Raw genomic sequence first — 25,724 nt, 5'->3', positions numbered from 1 at the left:
GTAAGAAACATTATCAGTAGCCAGTGGGAGCTTGAAGCTACCACTGCCAAGCATCATTTGAATTTTATGTAAGGCTAAAAAGAGAGAGATAAATAACGATGTCTGTTAGTGAAATTCAGTAGGTACTCTTCAAGAGAGGGATGCCAGGTTCACAGCCACCACCAGCCCTGCTCTTCCATCCACTTACCTATAAAGGGGGACATGCTTAATTATAATAATAGTAATAGTAGTAATAATAATAATAATAATAAGAAGAAGAAGAAGAAGAAGAAGAAGAAGAAGAAGAAGAAGAAGAAGAAGAAGAAGAAGAAGAAGAAGAAGAAGAAGAAGAAGAATATATTTATACCCCGTCCATCTGGCTGAGTTTCCCCAGCCACTCTGGGCGGCTTCCAATCAAGTGTTAAAAACAATACAGCATTAAATATTAAAAACTTCCCTAAACAGGGCTTCCTTCAGATGTCTTTTAAAGAGAAGATAGCTGCTTATTTCCTTCACATCTGAAGGGAGGGTGTTCCACAGGGCGGGTGTCACTACCAAGAAGGCCCTCTGTCTGGTCCCCTCTAACCTCACTTCTCGCAATGAGGGAACCGCCAGAAGGCCCTCGGTGCTGGATCTCAGTGTCCGGGCTGAACGATGGGGGTGGAGACGCTCCTTCAGGTATACTGGGCCTTTGAAGCCGTTTAGGGCTTTAAAGGTCAGCACCAACACTTTGAATTGTGCTCAGAAACGTACTGGGAGCCAATGCAGATCTCTCAGGACCGGTATTATGTGGTCCCGGCGGCCACTCCCAGTCACCAGTCTAGCTGCCACATTCTGGATTAATTGCAGTTTCTGGGTCACCTTCAAAGGTAGCCCCACGTAGAGTGCATTGCAGTAGTCCAAGCGGGAGATAACTAGAGCATGTTCTGACAAGACAGTCCGCAGGCTGGTAGGGTCTCAGCCTGTGTACCAGATGGAGCTGGTAGACAGCCACCCTGGACACAGAATTAACCTGCGCCTTCATGGACAGCTGTGAGTCCAAAATGACTCCCAGGCTGCGCACCTGGTCCTTCAGGGGCACAGTTACCCCATTCAGGACCAGGGAGTCCCCCACACACACCCAACCCCTGTCCCCCCAAAACAGTACTTCTGTCTTGTCAGGATTCAACCTCAATCTGTTAGCCGCCATCCATCATCCAACCGCCTCCAGGCACTCACACATGCTTTACATGCATGTGATGTGAAATTCTGATCATGCAAAGTTCCACATCATGGAATGAACCCACAGCAGACACCCCTCTTCACACATTTTCCTCCACTGTATTTCCATGCTGTCCATCACCACATGCAGGAAAGGGGGAGGAGAGTCAGGAGGTGCAGCCCCTGCTCCCCTACTCTGTGCATTTATAAGCCATATAAAGAGAATGACTAAATTGGGCTATTATGTCCATAAATAGAGAGCTCTCCCCAATCAGCATAATCAACACTTGTGGGTGGCAGAAGTTGTCCAGGATGGGCAAGTCTGTATTAAGAGTATAGTATTAGCTTTGGGTTTGGAGTGGGCATAGGAAAGCCTCAACATCTCCAGGTAGGGCTGGGAAAAGACCCCCATCTAAAAACCTTGGAAAGCTACCAGTAGCCTTCATCAACAAGGCTGTGCTAGGTGGAGCAATGGCATGAATCAGGATAAGCAACTTCCAATGCCCAGATCCTGGTTTGTCTATGAAGCTTGCTTGGAGTGGAGTACTAGAGCAAAGAACTTCAAAGAGGCAGTGAATAGACCAAGACTGGCCAATAATTCTAGAGGTTACAGCTTTGCAAAGATTGGCATGGCTCGGCCAATGATCCAGACCTGAAAGCCCACTCACTGACTGAGACAGCTCCCCAGCCCACCTGCTAAGAAAATGTTAAAGAGGCAGAAGACAAACCTAAGCCAACTTTGCCATGGATTCCACTGGCAACCTGGGAGAAGGCAGACCCGTCAGGGCAACAAACTCCCAATGCAATGGTTTATTTATGACTTTTTTTCAAAAATGAAGAGATGTGAACTATCTCTATCTTATTATTTCTCTTATTTATTAAATATACAATTGCAAACTTCACAATTACGTCACTGCTTAACTACTACTGCTTAACTGCTTAACTACTACTAGAGTTCTAATTTAGCAGTCTGAGGAAGCTATTCAAAACAGTGTTCAAGCATTTAAAAAAAAATCTTATAAGTTAAAACTGAATGACATGTGGATGACAAAGAGTCTTCAGGCCTTAAATGACCCCATACACCCAAATTCACACAAGGTAGAATTGAATGCTGCTGTTCCCCTCATGTAACACCTTTTGATCCAGCTTATGGTTCCACTAATGGAGGATGATTTTTCACTGAAAATCTGTTTTGAGGGCTGGCACAGGCTTGAGGACAGCATGGACGGTGATGCACAGGAAAGGAGAAATGAAAGAAAATTGTCTTCCTTTAGTCTGCTGGAACAAAAGCTGTTTTGCTTGTGTAATGGGAACAGATTTCATCCAGTAGTTCTTTAATTTGACAAGCTCTTAAGCTCAGCTATTTATATTTAGTAAAAAGAGAGGGGGAAAACCTTATTTGAATTATGGCTTTGTAAAGTGACACATTCTAAGACTTTCATTTCTTTCAGATAAACATGTAGAAGTCATAATACATGTATCGAATTCAACAGCATAACTAGTGAATTCTTTTCAACATGAGGCTGGTGTGTCGCAAGGCTTATAGTTACAGCTTAGCCACATAATAATATGATCAGCCCTGTGAAAGAGCTGTCTCTGGAAAAGTGAAATTAAAATAAATATATTTAGTATTGTACTGTCTAGTAGTGATTTCTCCTGCATATCAAATATACAAAGGACATACAGATTGTGCTTTTAGCTGCTAACTCACGTCAAGTTAGCAATTCCAATGTTAAGCAAAGTTTTTGGCACCCTCTAGAGGTTTTATCCTACTTTTATTTTAGCTATATTGATCATCAGCTCAAGAAGGGGAGAGTGGAAGAGAGGGAAAGTGGCTTGATATGGTATGTCTCAAATGGTTCCCCCCCCCCCCACCCTCACCTTATATCCAGCTGTTCAAAGCTGATAAACCATTCCACCAGAAAGAGAAAGTAGAGGAATATTACATTTATCCTGTTTCTAAAATAAAATGTATAGCACTTGGCATAGTATCTCATCAGATCATTAGTAAACAGTGACAGTCAATAGTGTATAAATACTTCATTAGGTTCACAGAATGGACTAAAGGAAAAAGAAAAAAAAGCCCAAATTCCTAGCTGCGCAAATTTATTTATTTCATAAGATTTATATACCCTTTGATTATAATAAAATCTCAAAGTGGCTTTAAAAAAGGACACTTTTTTCCAGTAAACAAAGTTAACTATTTAAAACATTTTAAAAATAATTAAAGTCAGTGATAAGTTGAAAACCAGATTAAACCAAACTGTCAACATTCTGCATGTTGGGATAGGCTTGCCTAATCAAAAAATATTTTAAGCGGGTGCTAAAAAGGGTATAGTGAAGACTCCTGCCTAATGTCAATAGGCAGGAAGTTCCAAAGTGCAGACACACTACAAGATCCACTTCTTACGAATGCAGAACCAGTATTATGTGGGACTTGCAACAGTGCCAGTTCTGCAGATTGAAGCAGTTGAGTAGGCATATATAGGGCAGAAATTTCCCATTAGGCAAGGAGAAGCAGTCACCTCAGGTGACAGAAGTACAAGAAGCAGCCTGTTCCCAAACCATTAAGGGTCTTACATACTAATAGTAACACCTTGAACTTGGTCTGGTAGCAAACTGGCAACCAATTCAGGTCTCTGAGCAGAGGTATTATATGCTGACAGTATCTCACTGCTGTCAGCAATATTTGGCTATTTAACAACTCTTCTTAATTCCAGAACTCCATAGCAAACAATCTGCAAGAACCCTAAAGAGCCCATCTACTGTTTAACATAAACATTCAACATACTGTTTCACTTGGTTAAAAAGGTAAAGGTAAAGGACCCCTGACAGTTAAGTCCAGTTGCGAATGATTCTGGGGTTGTGGCACTCATCTTACTTTACTGGACGAGGGAGCAGACGTTTGTCCGCAGACAGTTTTTCCGGGTCATGTGGCCAGCATGACTAAGCTGCTTCTGGTGAAACCAAAGCAGCGCACTGAAACGCCGTTTACCTTCCCGCTGGAGCGGTACCTATTTATCTACTTGCACTTTGATGTGCTTTCGAACTGCTAGGTTGACAGGAGCTGGGACCGAGCAATGGGAGCTCAACCCATCGCGGGGATTTGAACCGCCGACCTTCTGATCAGCAAGCCCTAGGCTCTGTGGTTTAACCCACAGCGCCACCCGTTCACTAGATTAGGGGTCCCCAATATAGGCTTTTGTGGGATGAAGGGAACCATTTTTCATGGGAAGCAATAAACACATCACCATTGCCATGGGAAGCCCTTGTTTCCGAGAAAAGAGAAACAACCTGATGCTTCTCTCATTTGGTATCAAAATTCTCTCATCAATGTGATCTCAAGACGCAGCTGACAAAGCAAGCTTTTTTCAAAACCACCAACATTATTTTTAGCCACTTGGACCACTTCTTAATCAAGGCCTTTTATTTTGTGAGTTTTTAGAATGGAAAATCCCTGTCTGGGCTGGAATTTGTATTGCTGTTTTATTTAAGTGACTTATGGTTTTAACTGATTGCGTTTTACTGCTGCTATTGTTCACCTTTTGAGTTGTACAGTATTGTGCTATGATGTGTAAGCTATGCCTAAAAAGGCAGTCTATAAATGTATTAAATATAAGACATGCAGTTGAGGAGACCCACATTAATTTCCTCCTTTGTTTACTCATTTTGTCTATAGTTAGTTCCTAGGTCAAGAGGAAGTAGTTGAAGAAGGAACTTCTGGTGGATATGAGCAGCAGAAGGAAGCCAGTGTGGATCTGAAGGCTGAGGAGTGAGCAGGGTTTCCTGTCTGATGTACTTTAATAAAGCTGTTCATATCTGAGTTTACCAAAAGTATCTGGATTCTGTGTCTAAGAAAGGCAGCCCTATTGGGCAGTATGAAGTTTGAAAACCACTGGAAGCTAAAGGAAAAATGTAGACACTTCTATATCAAGTTACTACTTCAAGAAATGAAGCTTAGTTCTGTAAGTATGTGAGTTCAAGCAGGACCCAAGCCAGTGATTCAGCTTAAAGGCTTTATTAAGGCCTCAAGAACAGACTGGGGAAACAGAGGGAGGGGTTTGATTTATAAACACTTCAGCAAGCCCCTAGCAGGGATGCGGGTGGCGCTGTGGGTTAAACCACAGAACCTAGGACTTGCCGATCAGAAGGTCGCAGTTCGAATCCCCGCGATGGAGTGGGGTGAGCTACCATTGCTCAGTCCCTGCTCCTGCCAACCTAGCAGTTTGAAAGCACGTCAAAGTGCAAGTAGATAAATAGGTACCGCTCCGGTGGGAAGGTAAACAACGTTCGCGTGCACTGCTCTGGTTCGCCAGACGTGGCTTAGTCATGCTGGCCACATGACCTGGAAGCTGTATACTGGCTCCCTCGGCCAGTAAAGCAAGATGAGTGCCGCAACCCCAGAGTCGGTCACGACTGGACCTAATGGTCAGGGGTCCCTTTACCTTTAAGCTTCTGGCAACATCCACCTAGTGCATGATTGGCTGCTTTGAGCCAGGCACGAATCACAATGTGGGCTTCAGAATCCTGGCCTACATTGTGATGCAGACTCAAGCTCAGAGCAGGAGACAACAAGGAACATAACAGACACTAAGGAACATACATAACAAGTCCTGTGCTTTGTGTACTGCTTTTTGAAGAGACAAGTCCATAAAGCCCCTGGCCATCTGAGAGGAATAGAAGGGAATGTTTCACATTTGGATGCAATGTCTGAGAGAGAGGTTACGTCGGCTGAAGCTCATCAGAGCAAGTCTGGCCAAGATAATCAGCCATCAAAATATCATTTGGTTAAGTTTTTTTTATGATCCTCTTATAAATCAAAGATTGTTGCTCTGTGTTCTGTAGGTTATAATTATTATTTTTTTGAGTCTGAGGACATCTGGTGTGTCCTGCTGTTTCCCATATCCAAACCTTGTGTTACCAACAAAAACAGCAGAAGCAACATCTGAAAGAAGCTTGCTCTTGGGTGACAACACAGCTAATGAAGCCTAAGACAAAGCTCGTGAGTGCAGGAGATAAAGTGTTCTCAGTCAAGAGTGCTCAGCTGTGGAACAATCTACTAGAAGTGGGTGGGGAAGATTGAGCCAAGTGTTACCTTCAAAGCATGAAGCAAAAGCCATTAGTCTGGCTGCAACTATGGGCAAGGAACAATACTTCTACTTCTTTAGACACCAGTATACCAATATACAGGGGACATGGGCGGCGCTGTGGGTTAAACCACAGAGCCTAGGACTTGTTGATCTGAAGGTCGGTGGTTCGAATCCCCGTGATGGGGTGAGCTCCGTTGCTTGGTCCCTGCTCCTGCCCACCTAGCAGTTCGAAAGCATGTCAAGTGCAAGTAGATAAATAGGTACCACTCCGGTGGGAAGGTAAACGGCTTTTCAGTGCACTGCTCTGGTTTGCCAGAAGCAGCTTGGTCATGCTGGCCACATGACCTGGAAGCTGTCTGCGGACAAATGCTGGCTCCCTCTGCCTATAGAGCAAGATGAGCGCCGCAACCCCAGAGTCGTCCGCGACTGAACCTAATGGTCAGGGGTATCTTTACCTTTACACCAATATACAATACAAAGATCCCAAGAGTATAGTAGGCACAAAAAAGATTCCACTCTAATGTCACTTTGGGAAATCTAATATGTGACTAGATTCTGCAATGGAATATGAAAAAATATAAAGACTAAGAGCAGAAATAAAAATAAAAGCACATTTAAGAAGCAAACGGGGGGGGGGGAAACATAGTTACATACTCTGCTGTGTAAATTTTTGAAAGACTTGTTACTTGATAACATTATTGTTATGAGTTTGGGTAGCGGTCAATCTGGATGATACTCCTTCTAATTCTTGGGATCATGTGAGGCTAGAAGGTATAAGAGCAAACCTGGTGAATAGGTCACACTAGTCCCTTTGTCAGGGTAGTAGCTTTAGCTGGCCAGTTATATGTTAATAAGCACCTCAAAGAATGTTCTAAGTGATTTTGCTGTCCAGGAAGGGAGAAGGCATTTTAGCCACTCCCCTCACCTGGCTGGAGGTCTTGAGATCATAGTTAGAAAAACAAGAGTCAGAGTTGTTGTGAGAGAGATCTGAAAAGCTGGATGCTAAAAGTATGTGTTGAGTTTTTGGGGCTCCCCTGGAAATCTAATGGGGAAGTTAGATATTTGGAGACGTGATGCTGCGAACCCCTCCATCCTATGCCTAGGTTGTATATATGTGTAAATAAAGCCATATATCCTAAAGACACCAAAGGCCCTGCTGATCTTTATTCCAGGGAAACTGAGCCTGGATAAGCACAGGAACTCCTGCAATCTCCAACCACTAGAAGGCTGGGATGGTGTGTAAAGTTATTAAAGGCACATTTAAATCTGCTCTCTCTCATGCTTAAGGCATGATATATATGTTTTTCATTCTGCTGAGCTTTTAATGAAGTTTAACATTTTTTTTATCTTCCTGCTTTTAACATGCTCTTGATCTTATTATCCAATATTGTTTTCAGTAGTTTTGGAACATTGATAATATTGTTTTGATGTTTTTTTTTGGACTTTTGTATGTTTGATTTATGAGGAAATGTAGGACAGACATTTTCAAATGAAGGTCATAATACACACACACACGTCTGTATGAATGTGTGTGTGACCCAGCCCTACAACAGACTTAGGGGAAATTAATTGTCCTGATTATATCTTGTTGGTTTGACAAGTAGAGGCAATAGAGAACATGCAAGGTGTTATTGTAGTAATGTAACATTGGTTGCAAACCTTTTCTTCAAAAACAAACAAACTGTTGAAATAACATAACTTGAGAAATAACTTTGAAGCATATTTTGAGTTTGGGCAGAGCAACCATGGCTACTTTTTGTTTAAAAAGTATCTTATTAGCCATGTGCCTCTGCCTTTGTAAAACACAACCACAAATAGCTCAGACTGGATCTGAAAATACTGAGAAGTTTCAAAAATCAAAGTAGAAAGAGTTTGGGTCCAGAAATAATCTGGAGCTGTTTGATTGTTTTCCTACAATCTGGAAATAATCTGGTAAATCCACATTTTCCAGAATGGAACCCTGTTTGGTAAACAAAGTGCACCTATCAATTTTGAAAATCACAGTAATAGTGGCTTTAAAAGTGGTTCACAATATCATCAGATGTATAGGCAGATGATATTGCCTTCACAATAACAGATCCAAAGTACTAGGTATTGCAATGAAGTACCAGGTATGCAAATCCTGGATTGTTCCCTTCAGAACTGGTGGTAGTTGCAAAGAGAAGTACAGGAGACAGGTGTTCTTTTAACTGCTTTCCCCAGTCCACCAGGTGTTAACTCGACTGCTCTGAGCAGACAGTATCAACGGCTTCCAGCCCCAGACAGAAGTCAATGACATTGGCCCACATCACAACATGAAGCCTAGGATCCCACCTTAGGTCCTCCCCCCCCCCCAGCCTCACATCAGTCAGAAGTAGGAGGTGGAAGTGACAGCAGTAGCTACACGCTGGAGCTCAATCTGTTATTCAATCATTCCACACACATTTTTCTAGAAATATCTAGAATCAGAACATGACCCCAGCTCTACATCAGCCATTTGAGTCTCTTGTTCATTTTGAAACCAGATGATAGTTTAAGTGCTAACTAGCCACCTGTACAACATGCAGAGACTACATTTCCAACCAATCATCTAATACTATCAAAGCTCATGGAAGTATCAAAATCCTGGCTAGAACACCCACCCACCCTGGCATTCCCCCCCCCCACACTTTCTGATAGTTTCTTGTGTTGACGTTTTTACCTGGAATCACATTGTTAAAACTGAGTCTTTTCCCTTGAGTTTATTCAGCTTCAACAACTATCCACTGACTCTTCTTATGCCTTTCTGTGCTGCCTTTTTTTTTGTGAATCCAGGACTTCCTTTTCAGGAAGAGACTTGTGTGCAATATGCAATCAACTCTTAAGCTTCTTTTTAGCATCTAAACACACTGATCTCTTAGTCTGAAGCAGCAATTCTCCACTCACACTTGCAAGTAAGCCCCATCGACTTCAATGGGACTCATTTTTGAGTGAACATATTATCTTTTTCACTAAGCCTTCAGACAGAGGGGGGCCACTTCCCATAGCCTTTATAGCACTTCTATAAATACAAGTGTTTCACTTTTCATATAGCTTTTGATGTCTAATATGCCTAATACTCATATACATACTGGATTTCTAAGCAACTAGAAAAGCGAACAAACTTGAAAATGCCACAGGACTGCCGAAATCTCTAGTCAGATCTGCATGGCTGAACATATTACCATATACCACTTGTTTTTAACTTTAAAATGGGTTTAGCAGGGTTTAGCATTTAATTTATTGCATTCAAACATCTTCCCACACATCTACCATATTATTTTCCCCAGTCTATTCTGAATTTCAGTTCAACTGGAATACCCGTCTTCAAAATAATATCATAATATTGCAAAGTTGAATCCTTTCTAGGACATTACGAGCAATTTTCTCAAAAATGTAAGTGTATCTTTCTATCCAGATTTCCCTATACAATAGCCTACTGCTAAAAATGTCAAACTGAAATATTTTAAAAAAACATAAATAGCATATTTCCTGTGACAGATGTAACCCTTTTTATTTCTCCAGATTTAATAGTTTTAGCCCCTCTGGAACTGTATTTAATCTTGTTTTATATGCAGTTTTAATGTTACTTTATTTCCCTCCCTAATATTTTATTGATATTTGTAAGCTTCTTTTGATTATTTTTTAAAGCTATTTAGTATAAATAATAACACAGATTTCCTAGACATTGTATTCTCTTGGACCAGGAACAACTTTGATATATTAAAAGGTAACATTTAAAAAGTACAGTAATTTTAGAAAGAATATTTAATTTTACCAACACTATTTTCCCTATCCATGGACTTTCCATCTGTTCGACTTAATAATATTTTAATTTCTTTTTATTGTTTTCTACCCTAATAATAAAATAGGTCCTTTTTTTCAGAACATAATTCTGAAATCACTGTACTTCATTACTTGAATACCATTCCAGTAGTTTCATTACTTGAATACCATTCCAGATGTCAGACTCCAGTCAGCTTGTCTTCCATTACTAAGGTACCAATTTTTAATGTTTGTAATATTGTACAACATGCCCTGGGGTATTTTGATAAAGGACGGTATATAAATGGAATAAGTAAATAAACAGATGATGATGATGATGGTATACATATTTTGCATATATTATTCCCAAACTTTTTGCAGTTGTGTGCTTGTGAGGAAAATGAGATCCAACAGCTACATAAAATGAATTAAAATAGTTATTCAAGCCCACCCACACCACAAATAATTAAGTATGGGCACAATTCATCCAAACTTAAGTATTCTACATACATCCCATTCATTTCAAACTAAGAGATTCACAGCGCAATCTTATACATGCTTAGAGGATTACACTTACAGCCTCAATCATGAATTTAATTCTCCCACTAAAAAAATGGACTAACAGAATTACTTATTTCAGTGGTGGTGCCCAATATAGTTTAAGTTTTAAGTGCTAACAACAAAGATTCATTTAAACATTTTAACAGAAACTAATGGGAAACTACCAGGATAATCAAGAGAATCCCATGGGGGAAAGAACAGACTTGTTTACAAGGAGTGGTGAATTCTCTTGAGCACAATTCAAAATTCAGTTTGACAAACTGAGCTTTTCATAGCCCTCTCACCATCAGAAATTGTTAGGGTTTTTTTTTTTCCTAACTCTGAGCTCCCAATATAGTCGCTGGGATTGCAAATGCCTCACAAACTATGCCCTACCCTCTCTCCCCATTATCTTCACTGTAACAGTGGTCTCAACATGAAACCAGTATGTCAGGTGGAACCTTGCCAGAGGCAAAAGAAGTCTCATGCTTATGTAGCCTAGATGTTCCTCAGCATAATGAAGAGCATAATGTCCTGCAGAAGTATGTACGACTTGTAGTATTCTATGCTTCCCAATTCAAGTCATGAGACCGAGAAGCATACAATTTGCAGGAAATGACACGCTAATGCAAGGCTGAGGGAACTCCAGGCCATGGGCCAAACTTGACCTGCCAAGCCTCATCGTTTGGCCTGTGTGACATTTTCAGGAAGCCATGCCTACCTTGCCTGGAGCTGGGAACCACAGGAAGGGAGAATATTCTTGTACTTGAAACCTGCTTGTGGTTTTCCCATAGGCACCTGGTTGGTCACTGTGAGAACAGAATGCTGGACCAGATAGGCCATTGGAATTCCATTCTCTGCATTTGGGCCTCATTTGTAATAAAGTTTGCTACTGCTCAAAGGCTCTTCCTCCCTCTTGTTTGCTCCCTCATCTCAAGCTTGGAGGAGAATGAAATTCCAAAATTGGAGGAGTTCATATTCCAAAATCCTTCAGTTCCAAATTGTTCTCTATTCCTATTTAATTCAATATTGTCTTTGATTTGCACTCGCAGAGCCTTTTTAGGTTCATCCAAGAGCCTGTAGCTGCCTAGCATTTAATAATAATAATAATAAATTTTATTTATATCCCACCCTCCCCAGCTGAAACTGGGCTCAGAGTGGCTAACAACAGTAAAATGATAAAACATTCTAAAATCATTTCATTATAAAATTAATTCCAATCAGATTAATGGCAACCATTGGGCTAGAGTTCTGTGAGGATTGCCAAAGGAGGAGGTCAGGCTGTGCCCTGGCCAAAGGCCTGGTGGAACAGCTCTGTCTTGCAGGCCCTGCGGAAAGATGTCAAGTTCCGCAGGGCCCTAGTCTCTTGTGACAGAGTGTTCCACCAGATCGGAGACACAGCTGAAAAAGCCCTGGCTCTAGTTGAGGCCAGCCTAACCTCTCTGTGGCTTGGGACCTTCAAGATGTTTTTGTTTGAAGACCGTAAGATTGGGTTTGATTTTTTGCCTTTTTGACCAGCAGACTCCAGTGCCATATTACAAACATCTGTTGAATGTACCCTACTTTTCTAAAGCACTTTGCCAAGCAGCCTGAGGGAATACTGTGGGAGGAAACATGTCTACCTGCCCCAATAAAAAAACTCACTGCACAATTCATTGGACCTAAGCCTCCATGAGCCTGATCCCAAGAGAAATGTACTACAAATCTCTCTTGCACCTCTTCCAGCCACAATGATCACAAACATCAGACTGCAAGCAAATTAAGGATTTCAGGTATCTGAAATTTATAACTTCATGAAGCAGTGCACCTAAGGTCAACCTCATGCTGCTTTACTCTGGGCTGGAGAAGAAAATGGAAAAAGCTGCAGCTGGAAAATGTACCCTTACTGGGAGCTGCTCTTTGAAGCAAGAGCTTCACATTGCTTCGTGTTAAATGTGTACTGATTATGGAACAGACAGACAAAGATGGCGGCAGACAAGATCCCTTTTCCTGAACAGATGGATGTGAAATCTGAGAGGCTTAGTATCTGCACATTGTTTCGATCACAATGGGGACAAGGCAATATATTGAAATGGATTAAAAAGGAAAATGAAGTAATCAAGTCTGCCACATCGCCAGCTGTAACAGGCAGAAACTGGCACCTGATCCAGTAGCATTTGGATGTGTCAGGCTACAGGCAAAATGCCGCAGGGGTTCCTTGAATTCGTAAGTGGCATTACATAGGAAAACTCTCCAGTATGTGTCGTTTAGAACCAAACCAAAACAGCACATCTGTATTTAAAAATTAACTAGTGTGGAGCAATCTCCTTCCATGAACCTCTTCGTTTTGAGACAGTCTGAAACTATAAATAGCTTCTGGAAGCATTCTAGCACTACAATCCAAAAAGAGAGAGAGAGAGGAAGAAAACCCTATTGATTTCAATGTCACTTGGTTCCAGTGACTAGGATTATAGGCTCTTTCCAAGACTGCTGAAAGTTATTCTATAATTTGTGTTTGGTTTTAACTGAGCGAGTATTGCTGCCCACCACAAAGCTTGCAAAGATCTAGGAGGAAAGCTCTTAGGATGCTCCCGTGCATACTACTGATCTTGTTTGGGGTAGGGGAGGAGAGGGATTTAGACTCGTGTCCTTGTAATGTGAATACAGCCAAAGACAATACAGAATTAGAACCATGCGGGTAGTGAAGAAAGTATCAAAAACACCAAACATAAATATGGAAGTAGATGCTCTACTTGTCTGCAGGCAAGTGTGCGTGTGTGTGTACATACATACATACATACATACATACATACACCTTAGTCTCTACAGGAAACAAGGATCAATGCAGAGAATGTACTAATCTATGTAACATTAATTTTTAAAAAGAACTTTTTGATTTAAAAGAAAAAGGAATATATAAAAAACAAAAAGAAATTGTCCAGTAGCACCTTAGAGACCAACTAAGTTTGTTCTTGGTATAAGCTTTCGTGTGCATGCACACTTCTTCAGATACCAAGAACAAACCAAGAACAGTATACCTGAAGGAGCATCTTCACCCCCATCGTTTTGCCCGGACGCTGAGGTCCAGCGCCTTCTGGCGGTTCCCTCATTGCGAGAAGCAAAGCTACAGGGAACCAGGCAGAAGGCCTTCTCGGTAGTGGCGCCCGCCCTGTGGAATGCCCTTCCAGCAGATGTCAAAGCGATAAACAACTACCTGACATTCAGAAGACATCTTAAGGCAGCCCTGTTCAGGGAAGTTTTTAACGTGTGATATTTTAGTGTATTTTTGGTTTCTATGGAAGCCGCCCAGAGTGGCTGGGGAGGCCCAGCCAGATGGGCAGGGTATAAATAATAAATTGTTATTGTTATTGTTGTTATTGTTATTATTATAACAAACTTAGTTGGTCTCTAAGGTGCTACTGGATATTTTTTTTAATTTTTTAAAATATATTTTGACTGTGTCAGACCAACACGGCTACCTACCTGAATCAAGAAAAAGGAAAACGTTTTCTTTATTATTTAACTTTTTTTGTTACAAATCCTAACAGACGTTCGCAGCTTAAACTGAGTATAAAATAATCGTATCCAGCTTTTCTGTTGTGGGGTCTTTCTTCCCTACTCCAAAAATTGGCACATCACATTGTTCCAATTCTCCTCCTCCCCCTTGGCAAAATAACATGGCTCAGTGTGATCCACAATGGCCAGCAGGGTAATTAAAGCAGCTCAGATGCCTTTGTACAATAGGTTTAAGTCTAATAGTTTGGATGCTGTGCATATCTGAGGAAACTGTGGTGTATTTGTGTAATTTGATAGCCAATACAGACAATGGGCTATATATATATATTTAAAGTATGTGTAAGGTCAACCAGTGTGACATTTCCAGAGTGCTTCACCATGAGAACTTGGGGATCAGCTGGAATTTCCAGGTTTGTTGATGACAGAGATCTCCTAAAGCCTCACTGAAGTGAAGACTGCACTTTGGCATTCCCATTGGTAGAGGAAGGAAAAATAGGTGCTACAATCTTTCATGCTGTCAACTCCAGCTAATAAGAACTCCTGAGATTTCTGCATCAGATCTCTGCTCCAGCCTGATTTTGACTTTGCTGCCCACAAGAGATCCTCTGCTTCATTCTTTGTGACAAAAGAATGTGGAGCTGTGCTCTAGTTTTTCCTTGGCACACCAAGATAAAGCAGTCAGCCATATATCTTTCTTTAAAACAACTGGGTCCTGGAGGGAGAAGCTGCCATTCCTAGGGAATGAATAAAAAATCCCAGCTAACTTCAAGTTGTCCACATCTTGGTACTTAGTATTTCTCTAATGGTCATGGACAGTGGTGGCTACGCATATTGCTTATATTATACACATCAGTCTTATTCAAGAAAATTGAGTTTGCATCGAGTTGTTCAATAAAAGAAAGGTGTACTAAATCTAGGCTGATAACTTCAAACCAAAAAAGAGACTTAAGTGTTGGCATGCGGTTCTTTTGAAACGTTCAGTCTCAAGAACGTGTTGTACTACTCTTTGATATAAAGAAAAACTGTGATAAGAAATATAGGGAGTTCAATGTATTTCTTTGTGACTCATGTAAGTTTCAGGCATGCTAAATGGATCTTTACCTCCAGTGACATAGCGAGTCTCTGGAATTCTTGATTTGGAGAAGGGCAATCTAATTCATTGCAGTAAAAGAAGCAGAAGGGGCAGCATAAATTGAGAAATGAGGTATGAGCCTGGTCCAATATCTATTCAAGCTAAAGAACTACTGTCTGAGCTCTTAAGTTCTATAGACCCGTGGGTCTAAAATTGGCCAATATCCTAACTTTTGACTACCTGTGTTGTGGGCTGGTAGAATAATTCCTATTACAAATGGGTGGGGAAGAAGTGAATGTGTTGTTGGCTATTTACTCCAATTATGAGATTGCACTTAAAGTTACAACCAGACACATTGGTGCCCATCCTCAGCTTCATTTAATTATTTACTTTCTCCATTGATGTCCATGGGTAGCTTTTTCGTCCATCGCTTCTCAGTGTGAATCAGGAAGTGACCTATTCAGAATAAAGTGTGTGTGTGTGTGTGTGTGTGTGTACACACATGAACACACAGAGCACAGTCCTGTCCATTCTATCCCCTCTTCCCACCTGGTTGTCTGCTTCCCCACCCATGCCCAGTCAGCCAACATTCTGTTGAGCTGTTTCCAGCACTGCCATTCCACTTGCACAATGCAGCCATTCCCTCTTTTGCCCTGCAGCACACACTGAACCCTAAAAATCAGATAGGGGGTGCACAGGAAGAGGAAGGGAGAGCTCTGTTTCATGAGTTGATTCCATGCATACAGCATTATATACAACCCATTGAGTTATTATGGAGCAGTGTTTTTCAAACCTAAGTCTCCTGCTGTTGCTGAACTACAACTCCCATCGCCCCTGCCCATGGGTCCTGCTAGCTAGGGATGATGGGAGTTGTAGTCCAACAATAGCTGAAGACCCAAGTTTGAGAAACACTGCCCTATAGAGTTCCTTTTCCATAGCTGCAAACCTCAGGGTTACTCCAGGTCTCGTGTTTGGATGGCACAGTTTTGCCTCCAGCTCTGCAAGTATAGGACTTCAAATCAATATTTGCATATACGATGCACTGCACACAGAAGCTTTAAACCACCAAGATCCAAGAATACATTTATCTTCAGTACTGTAAACTTGAAAGGCAAAAATAACTGCCTTGCACAACTTTGAGTAGTAATTATTCAAAAGCTATAGATAGTTCTGATAAGTATGCAGTGAGCGAAGAACAGAATGAGATCAGTTTCCATTTTTTTTTCTTCTTTACGGCTTCTTATGGTTTATTACTGTAATTGAATTCTCTAAACAAAAATCAGTAGGAAGGACTGTCAATGAATCCATTACAAAATAGTAATCTGTGACATCTTGAATATTAATATGATATTTTGTATTAAAATTAAAAGCTGTTGCTTTGCTGTTGTTCAAAAGTACATGAAAGGAGTAACTAGGGCCACAAACAGTTCATGTTAGGGATAAGCTGAACTGGGGGGTAGGGGAGGGATTTTCATTTAACATTTTCACATACTGCAAAAACCACTTCAGCTATTGAACGCTATGTCACATATGTGGGGAAGACGGGCATGTGAAGGGCTAAAACGTGCTTCTAGGTTGGAAAGTGATGTTGCCACGTATTCAGAATTGGCTATGGCTAAAATCACCGAACACAAAACAAATTTCTCACCTCACCCTCATTCTAACTGGTGCTGAGAAATGAGATTGAATGCATGGGGCGACACAGTGCTGCAGGACTGGGGTAGCATACCAATTGTTTGGGCAATAGGCTGATGGGTTCCTACTTCCCCAGGACCAACGCAAGTCATTTGCTGCCTTAGGTGGAGGACAAGATGGTACCCTCTCTTCCATGTATAGAAGATGACTAGATGAATAGCTGACTCATAAGTCAACATCACCAATGTCTGCCACTACACCTGAGGGCAGGAGGCTAACTTGTGGGGTTCAGGGCATACAACATGGTACATAACTTTGTCTTCAACACCTCACTAAGTTCTTCAAGTCCAAAAAGACATGGATTTAAAAAAACCTAGACAATGGCTGCCAAGTTTTGAACCAGCACATATAGCTTTTCTTTTTTAAAAAATATCTTGATCTACAGTATTTAGGAGGTGGTGGTGTTTAGCCTTGTACTATAGAAGAACTTCATTTTCTGTTTACTATAGATTGAAACCTCTGTTAAGGAAACAGGAACATGCCCAACTGTTTCCCTACCCCTGGTAATTCGTAAATCTAGGTGGTTTACCTATCTTCTACAGATCTAAAACTTCAGGACATTTACATAGGAAGCGTTATCCTTCAAATATGCTGGGCTGAGTTTAAGGGTTTAAATTAAATAATGTTACAAGAACATTAAACTGCAGCTGCAAACCAGTAGATAGTGATTCTGTCAAGTTTCAGAACTGAGGGGGGTGGGGTGTGATTCAGAAGTGCCCCGAGGCATCACAAGAGAATTCATTCACTCACTCTCACATTTCTCCACATTTCAGTTGTGGTAGTACTGCATGTCCTTGTCTCCATGTACTGGGGATGCAAAGTGTATAGGAGGAACACATGCCAGGTCTTTAAATCAAGAATCAGAATACACTGTGAGGGGAATTGCACTTTCACCAAGCAGAATTAGTAATCAGACAATAGGCCAAAGCTTAAGATCAAAGAATATACCATTGATTACGAAAGACAAATGTTGATTAATATGCAGGTTGTTACAAGAACTAAAACTTGATTTTGTACACAGTATTTAAACTGGACTATCCACTCTTAGGCTAAACCTAACAGGCGGAAGACAGGATTATCCCAATACCAAATACGGAGAGGGAAAGCAGTAGACATCAGATGGACATGCATAGAAATGCATTAGGTTAAAGCAGCAAGTTAGGATGCACATACACTTTGCTAGAAGGCACTGCAGATACCTGCATCAGAGCTAGAGAGAAAAAGTAGAGAACAAATATTACCTGTTCCAAGGTAGGGAGTGAGGAGAATCTCTTATTAAGGGGGATCACAATACAGTGGTACCTTGGGTTAAGAACTTAATTTGTTCTGGAGGTCCGTTCTTAACCTGAAACTGTTCTTAACCTGAGGTACCACTTTAGCTAATGGAGCCTCCTGCTGCCACCGTGAGATTTCTGTTCTCATCCTGAAGCAAAATTCTTAACCCGAGGTACTATTTCTGGGTTAGCAGTCTGTAACCTGAAGCGTCTGTAACCTGAAGCGTCTGTAACCCAAGGTACCACTGTAAATCAGGAAGTTGTCCTCAGTGCAAGGACACCTGGGACTGCCTTAGCGATTCCTTACAAATTCCTGGAAGTCAGGGTGACTGACAATCTTTGGCTACAAAGTGTTTCTTATTATCCAGAAACACCTAGAAAAAACCCCCGTAACGATGGGAGACGAAGGCTGGAACTAGACACATCAAAGAAGCGTTTCAGTTCAACAGGTTGTAAACTTTGCGTGAGAAATCGGGTTTGCAAAAACAGAACTCCACAGTGCCATCTGGTGTCACAGTGTTATAATGCACATATAAATCGCTTTTTCGTTGCCAACGTAACTTGTCCCAAGGTGGAAGCTGCTCTCTAGTAGATTTTCTTGAGGCACATATTACATGGAACCAACTCTGCAATGAAGGGAGGCATGTACGCTGTGTGGTTCTCCTGGAGCTCTAACTTACCCAGCTAAAAAAAATAAATATCAGAGGGAAATAACACTGGATAAGAGGAGATAGGAAGGGGGCCAAAGCTGACCAATTTTGGAACAATATATGCTAGGAAACTCAAACCTCTCCATTCTTAAGGAAATCAGCCCTGAGTGCTCACTGGAAGGACAGATCCTGAAGCTGAGACTCCAATACTTTGGCCACCTCATGAGAAGAGAAGACTCCCTGGAAAAGACCCTGATGTTGGGAAAGATGGAGGGCACAAGGAGAACGGGACAACAGAGGATGAGATGGTTGAATAGTGTTCTCGAAGCTACCAACTTGAGTTTGACCAAACTGCGGGAGGCCGTGGAAGACAGGAGTGCCTAGCGTGCTCTGGTCCATGGGGTCACGAAGAGTCGGACACGACTAAACAACAACAACATGCTAGGAAAGATCCCTCAGAGGCTAACCTTTGAACACTAACACTAACTTTTGAAAAGATAATTCTCATATGCTTGGCAACCTAAGGAAGGGGCTTTCCTAGAACAAAACTGATATCCAAGTGTCCTTCCATAGATGATAAGTACAAAAAACTGTGTGGCATGTGCAAAAACAGGTCCCTGTGGAGGATTCTAATATTTAAGAGATGTTAATGTAGCGATTGGTGATGGCAGTGCATCTGACATGGAATTTCCTCCATCAAGGCTCTAAGTAGGTCAAATCAGGATGTGCCTTGGGTGGTTTAATTAAGTATGAGGTCAGGGAAAGAAAGCATTCATATTCTGCAAAGATCTCAGGCTGCTATGCATAACTGGAATAGTCCCTCATTCTGGATTAACGTAGGCATAGGTCAATGCACAGACACTGCAACTTCTTGTTTTATAGGTCTTTGAGACATAGTGCTAGGGGCATGCTTGAAACAACAACAAGCCTTGGTAACAGAATTTCTGAACACCCTGTCTAAACAGCAGGATTTCTCCATTTTATTCTCCCTTTGGAAAACAGACAAGAACAATCCCTTGCTAGAATGTTAAGACTTTTCGGCAATTTCTTATTAAATGGGCTTTGGCTTTATTTTCTTACCTGGTTTCTATTGCTTTATTTTAATGTGAGCAGAGATTTTTAAGGTAAAATGTGTTTCCACAGGACAATGGGAGTGGCTCCCTCTTAGCACTACCACGATACTATCCTTACACAGCACTGACAGTTTGGGAACCCTGCGGATTGGCCTCTACAAGACTCAAAATAGCATCCTGAGATAGCAATTATCAAATTTCAGAATGAAACTAATTAGCAGATGTGCCTAGTGTTAACTTAAGATCAGCTCGATTATAGCAATTTCAGCGAAGTGTGGATGGACACTGCCATAATGTACTTTTAAGCTCTACACTTCTGTAACTATTTATGTGGAGAAGATAATTCAAGACACCCTCCTCCCGTTTTACATTTAGTTGCATCAGACTGTATCAGAGGGATTGCCCTGGAAGAGTGGTGCTGTCAGGGTGGACAACCAGCTATGGAAACTCTGGAACATACAGTGTTGCAGTGCAGTCTGTTTAGTTGCCCTACACGGAAATTGATAGCAAAGTGGTGGGAGGAAAAAAAGGAGACTGGAAAGGCCAGGATGTAATGGTATTTTCATTGACAAACCAGACCCATAAGAATATATTTGACCTGGCTAGTTTCCAGGTTGTGGTTCTGTCTATGAAAATGGAATGGGTAAAATCCCATTTGGTTGACTGCCAGAAGAACTTAGAAAAATGCAAGTGGATAAAGAATGCAAAATCAGGGACTGGTAATTTCGCAACAACATTACTAAATAGCTCTGTGATTTGGGGGCATGCCAGGGGAACTGGGACAGCTTTGGATCAAAGCCACTTCCTGCAAAGCCCTACTGACTTTGGTGCTCCAGTTATGACTGGGCCTGGGCACCAGAGGAGCCAATAGCAGAGTGGTATGGAGCCTCCAACATCAGATCTCTCACAACTGTTTGCAACAATGGAGGATGGGTCTGATCTATGTCCACTGGGACACCTCCCATAGGCCACAGGATTGCACCCAGTGGGTGTGGGTGCAATGTCATGAGCACGACCCAGTAGGCACCCACAACAGCTCCTCTTGCATGTTGGCCACATTGCTGGGGGTGAGTTTCAACCTTTTTTAAAAAAAGCCCTGGCTTAAATGCTACAGGAACCCCAAAGACATTAATGAATACAGTTCTAGCATCTGTCAAGATCCAGTTTGAGTCACTGGAGGCTAACAAATTCCCTTAGCTATCCCATAGCTTCCAGATTGGGTAGGCTTGCTTGCTTGAGGGCTGAGTAAATACTGAACTGGTGCAACTTTTATCACATGGTACAGATGTTATATGAGAGGGTGGTACATTCCAAAGGGCTACTTCCTCTGGCTGCCTTCCTGCAACTGGAAGGAAGTAAACCCACCCCACACCCAGCGTACATGTGAGTGAGAGGTGCAACTTGCAAAACATACTGTAATGAGCTCTTAGCAATGATGCATCAATTTCACACCAAAATTCCAACACAGAAACCCTTTCCACTTAAATCAATTGGGTCGTTTTGAACCAGTGTTTAGGACTGAACTGCAAGTTCGGAAGTAAATGCTATCCAAGCCCAGTCAACCTTCAGTTCAGATTTTCCATCTCTTATTCAAGGGAGCTTGTTGCTTCCCCGTTAAAACCTTTTACATGAAAAGCATAGAAATGCTCTTGAAAGATGGTTTGACCTCACTTCCACTCACCTTATTCTTCTTGCACCTCTGAGAAATGCAGCTCATTCAGTATGTTACTTCCGAGCAGTGCTGACGCTTTTAGTTACAAGCACTCTGTTAATTCAAAATGAATTATTCCCAGAATGGAAAGGAGCCAAACCATTTTCTGAAATGCTTTACAGGCACATTTGCTTTCTTTCTTTGGCAGCATTTGCTTCTATAGCTGTTGAAAATGTATATTTTTTCGTTTTTAAAATAAACCCTTGGGAACTTCTTACAAATGATGCACTGCTATAATATTACGAGGAGGAGGTGGAGGAGGATCTATCTATCTATCTATCTATCTATCTATCTATCTATCTATCTAATCTATCATCTATCTATCTATCATCTATCTATCTGAGATGCAGCATGAGAATGAACCCCCAAGGGCAATACTGACAGCACAATCCTCTGTATGTCTACTCATAAGTAATTCCCTGTGTCCAGTAGTGTTTACTTTCAGGTAAGTGTATACAGGATTGCAGCTCAAGTTCTCTCCTTTTCAATAATGGATACAGATCCATAATTTAAAGAGTACTTGTAAAACAACTTAAATATAACCTGGGCTATGTTCCCCAGCATCATTTGATATTTCATTCATACTTTATCATAAACAAGTTACTTTTACAGGTGGCAGAAATCAAGATAATTGTCAGTATTCAAAGCAATTTGTTGAAATAAAAATCATACAGCTATTTATAAATAACATTACAGTCCTCTGCAGCTGTATACAGCATAAGACAGTGTTGTGAATAAAAATAAGGATTCGTCCATTTAGCAATATCTGAAATGCAGATACAGTAGATGTATCTACTGTGACATACTTCTCTAGATCTGAGTACTTTGTAACCTACTGTGAAGAATGCAACTTAGTATTTTACCAGGATTAAAAACAAAACAAAACAAACCCACCCTGACTACCTGCAGCTTTCAAGAGCGTTTTCCTTTGGCAAGTGTACACAGCACAGTCCACTTTTTCATTTTCAAAGCCTCTCTTATATAACAGACTGCAAAAACACCACCTCTAGAAGACTCGATCAAGATGGAATCTCATGTTTCTCTACTGCAGCAGTTATGATAGCAAACTGTTCCTCAAGTATAACAGGTTCAGGCTGTTGATTAGACCCATTGAGTGTGCTTAATCTATACAAAGCTCGCTTTCAAATGTGCAGATTTTAGAGTAGTAAGAATTGAAAAAAGGGGAAATGTGAATTCAGTTAACCTTAGAGAACAGAACTATTGCCCCAAATGTCCAAAGAATCAGTTACAAAGGCTTAGGTGATTTACTACAAACATCACATGCTTTCCAATTTGGCAAATCAGCTAAGAAGATCCATGCATGTTCCCAAAAACCATTAGGGGACTCAAGAGCCTGCAATGAGACTATAAATTGTATAAAGGCGCTAACCTAATTTCGGAGAAATCCGAAATGCATCCATCCTCCCAGACAGTCTCTCACCACAACTGCAAACAACCAATCAACCCCTATATTCTCTGCACAGAGCTGTTAGAAAGTAGTTGGGGCATAACTGTGTAAAAACGTTGCCTAGAAGATATTTTCACCCTTCACACTGATAAAATCTTTTGTTCCTCATGGGTTGCATTGTATTCTTGCTTGGCAGTGGAAGTTCCCTACAACAATGTACGTCTTGCTAAGAACTAGATCTGCACCAAGCTGCATTACGTCACACACATCATTTATTTATATGATGTATGCAGATCATGAACGAGGTCTAAAAGTTTCACTTCCCCAGATGCTGTCCATACACTTCCCCCGATGCTGTCTTCGGAAGTATTTGTAAATACCAATCCCCGCAGTTCATAAAAGTTAATAGCTGGCCGTTTCGTAACAGGCCTATCAATCTTTTCCCAATCATCTATAGTAAGATCCTGCTAAGTTTCCTGGAAGAGATTAACTGCTAAGGTTGCCCGCACATTTCGCCACCAAAAGAAGTCACGCCCTTTGCAATGAAAGCATGCATTAAACGGCTATATGTGCAAGAGAGATGGGCAGGACACTCTTCGCAGGGGATCTCTCTCTCTCTCACACACACACACACACACAAACTTTGCCCAGCTTCTAATGCAACCCGTTCAGGGGAAGCTCCCCACCCCCAACATTCCCAGCAAAAGCCGAATCTGTGCACCACCATTTACTGTCTCGCGTCTGCTGCACCTCCTCTGTAGCGACTCGCCTCGCCGAGGAGGCTAGGTTAGAAGCGATCGATGCAAGCACATTACGCACCAGCACAGGGGGAGGAAATGGATCGAGCGAGAGAGGCATCTTTCCTTTCAGCCATTAATTATAAATCAGCCAAATCTCAAGAAAGCCCTTTGGCAGACAAGGATGCTAAACAAAAAGGAACCACCGCCGCCGCCGCCGCCACCACCCCAATCCTCTTCCAACGTGGAGAGGCGCATCTGCCTAAGTAGCAGCATCACACTATTCCGGGCCCCTAAAAGATAACGAAATGGGGGTGGGGAGGAAGGGGGGGTCGCCCCTCTCTTTGCAACGCAGAACCACCAGCAGATATGGATGTATGACTAAGTATTTCCAGTTGATTCTGCGCGCGCCGCCGCGAGCGGGAGCGCGCGCGCACACACACAAGCCACGAAAATCATGGTCCACAGCAGTGCGAGACTAAATGGAAGCGAGGGGTCTATTTCCCATCTCCCCCGCTCGCCTCCTTCGCCCCCGATCTTGACGACTTCCCTGCTCTAACGGGGGTCTGATTGCAGGGCGGCGGGGAAGGCGAGTCGCTGCCGATGCCCTACATAAGCCACCGAGGAGCCGAGGGAGGAAGGGGGTGGGGAAAGCGACGGCGAGGCAGGCAGAAATAGCCCACCTTTGCCGGCTCGCTCTCTCTCATCAGAAGGAAAAGGATCGTAAATACGACGCGTTTGGGGGGTGGTGTTTCTTTTTTTAATAATAAATAAATGCCAGGCAATCGAGGACACCCCATCGGAACACAAAGAGGGGGAGGGAGGGGAGGGGGAGACCTTTGCAGTGCGGGCCCCTCCTCCACCCATAGGCAGCAGCCCCTCTCCGCACAGGGGGAAGGGGGGGGGGAAACCTGGGTACCATCCATGATGGCAATGGCCCGACTCACCCAACGCCGTCGCCCCTGCTTGCTGTTTCCCGAGCATATACCAACAACAAAAGGCAAATCCTCAAGGCGGGGAGGAGGGAGGTGGCTGCGGGCTTCTTCAGTGCAAGGTCCTGACCTTGCCCAATTGCTGCATCCTGCCCGGCCGTCGTCGTCGCCGCCGTCGCCCTTCCCGCCGCCTCCCTCTTTCGCCGCGAAACGGGCGCCTGCGGAGGGCTCCTTCATACACTGCGTGGCTCCGAGAGGCAGCCTCTCTCTCTCTCTCTCTGCCTCTCCCGCTCGCTCTCGCTTCTGTCAGAGGGAGAAGAAGCTCGACGTCTGGCTCTCGCTCTCTTTCTCTCTCTCGCTCTCTCCCCCCCTCAGCACCACCTCCCGTTTCCTCTCTCCACGGACTCGGCAGCGGCGCTCTCTCTGTAGTGCGGCCACCTCAGCTTGGCAACCTTCCGCCGCTGGAGAAGATACTGTGACAGCTGCCGCCGCCGCGCTCCCTTCTCCTCCCTTCGCTAGCAGGAGCGCGCGCGCCTGGTGCCGCCGCCGCCGCCGCCGCCGCCGCTGCTCCAGAGGCCGGGCTGGGGCGGGCAGGCGGGAAAGCGAGCAAGGCGGCTGCGCTCTTTTCTCTCTCTCCCTCAGCGAAACGCCGCCGCCGCCGCCACCTGCGCCTGGCGAAGAGGGAGGAAAAAGCGCGCGAAGAAGCGTTCCCGCCTTGTTGCCCCGTCCGGGCTAAAGAAGCGGAGGGTTCTGCTGAGGCGCGAGGGCGACCTGGCTTCTCCTCCGCTCGCAGAGGCTTCCCCGCGGCGGCGGCGGAAAGTTGCCCTCAGAACGGACTCCTTAAGAAGCGCACCGCGGCGCACGGCCGTCCTCCCCGCCGCCCCGCTTGGCCTCTCCTCGCGCGCCGCCTCACCCCATCCTCCGGCGGGCGTTGGGGCGCTAAGGAGAAAGTGAGGGAGCTGCTGCCATCTCCGCCCCGGGGAGCGGCGAAGTCGAGCAGCTGCTGGGGGAGAGGGGAGGGTGGCGCGAAGCCGGAGACGAGGGGGGGGGGGTGACCCTTCCGAGGTCAGGCTCGCAGGTGCGGGAGGCGGGCTCGCCGGAGAGAG

General features: G+C 43.1%; 1 pseudogene across 1 annotated transcript in view; it reads right to left on the bottom strand.

The window, feature by feature from the left end:
• Window positions 1-25,451, bottom strand: part of LOC309374818 (catenin delta-2-like) — a 273,387-nt pseudogene extending 247,936 nt beyond the window's left edge. The window contains exon 1 of the transcript XR_014173497.1: window positions 24,634-25,451. The product of XR_014173497.1 is annotated as a catenin delta-2-like (transcript). The remainder of the gene's footprint in view (window positions 1-24,633) is intronic.
• Between the last annotated feature and the right edge of the window lie 273 nt (window positions 25,452-25,724).

The sequence above is a fragment of the Podarcis melisellensis genome (genome assembly GCF_964234715.1).
Source record: "Podarcis melisellensis genome assembly, chromosome: 7".
NCBI classification, from domain to species: domain Eukaryota; kingdom Metazoa; phylum Chordata; class Lepidosauria; order Squamata; family Lacertidae; genus Podarcis; species Podarcis melisellensis.
The sequence above is the reverse complement of the archived record's forward strand: the minus strand, read 5'-3'. Positions and strand labels throughout refer to the sequence as shown.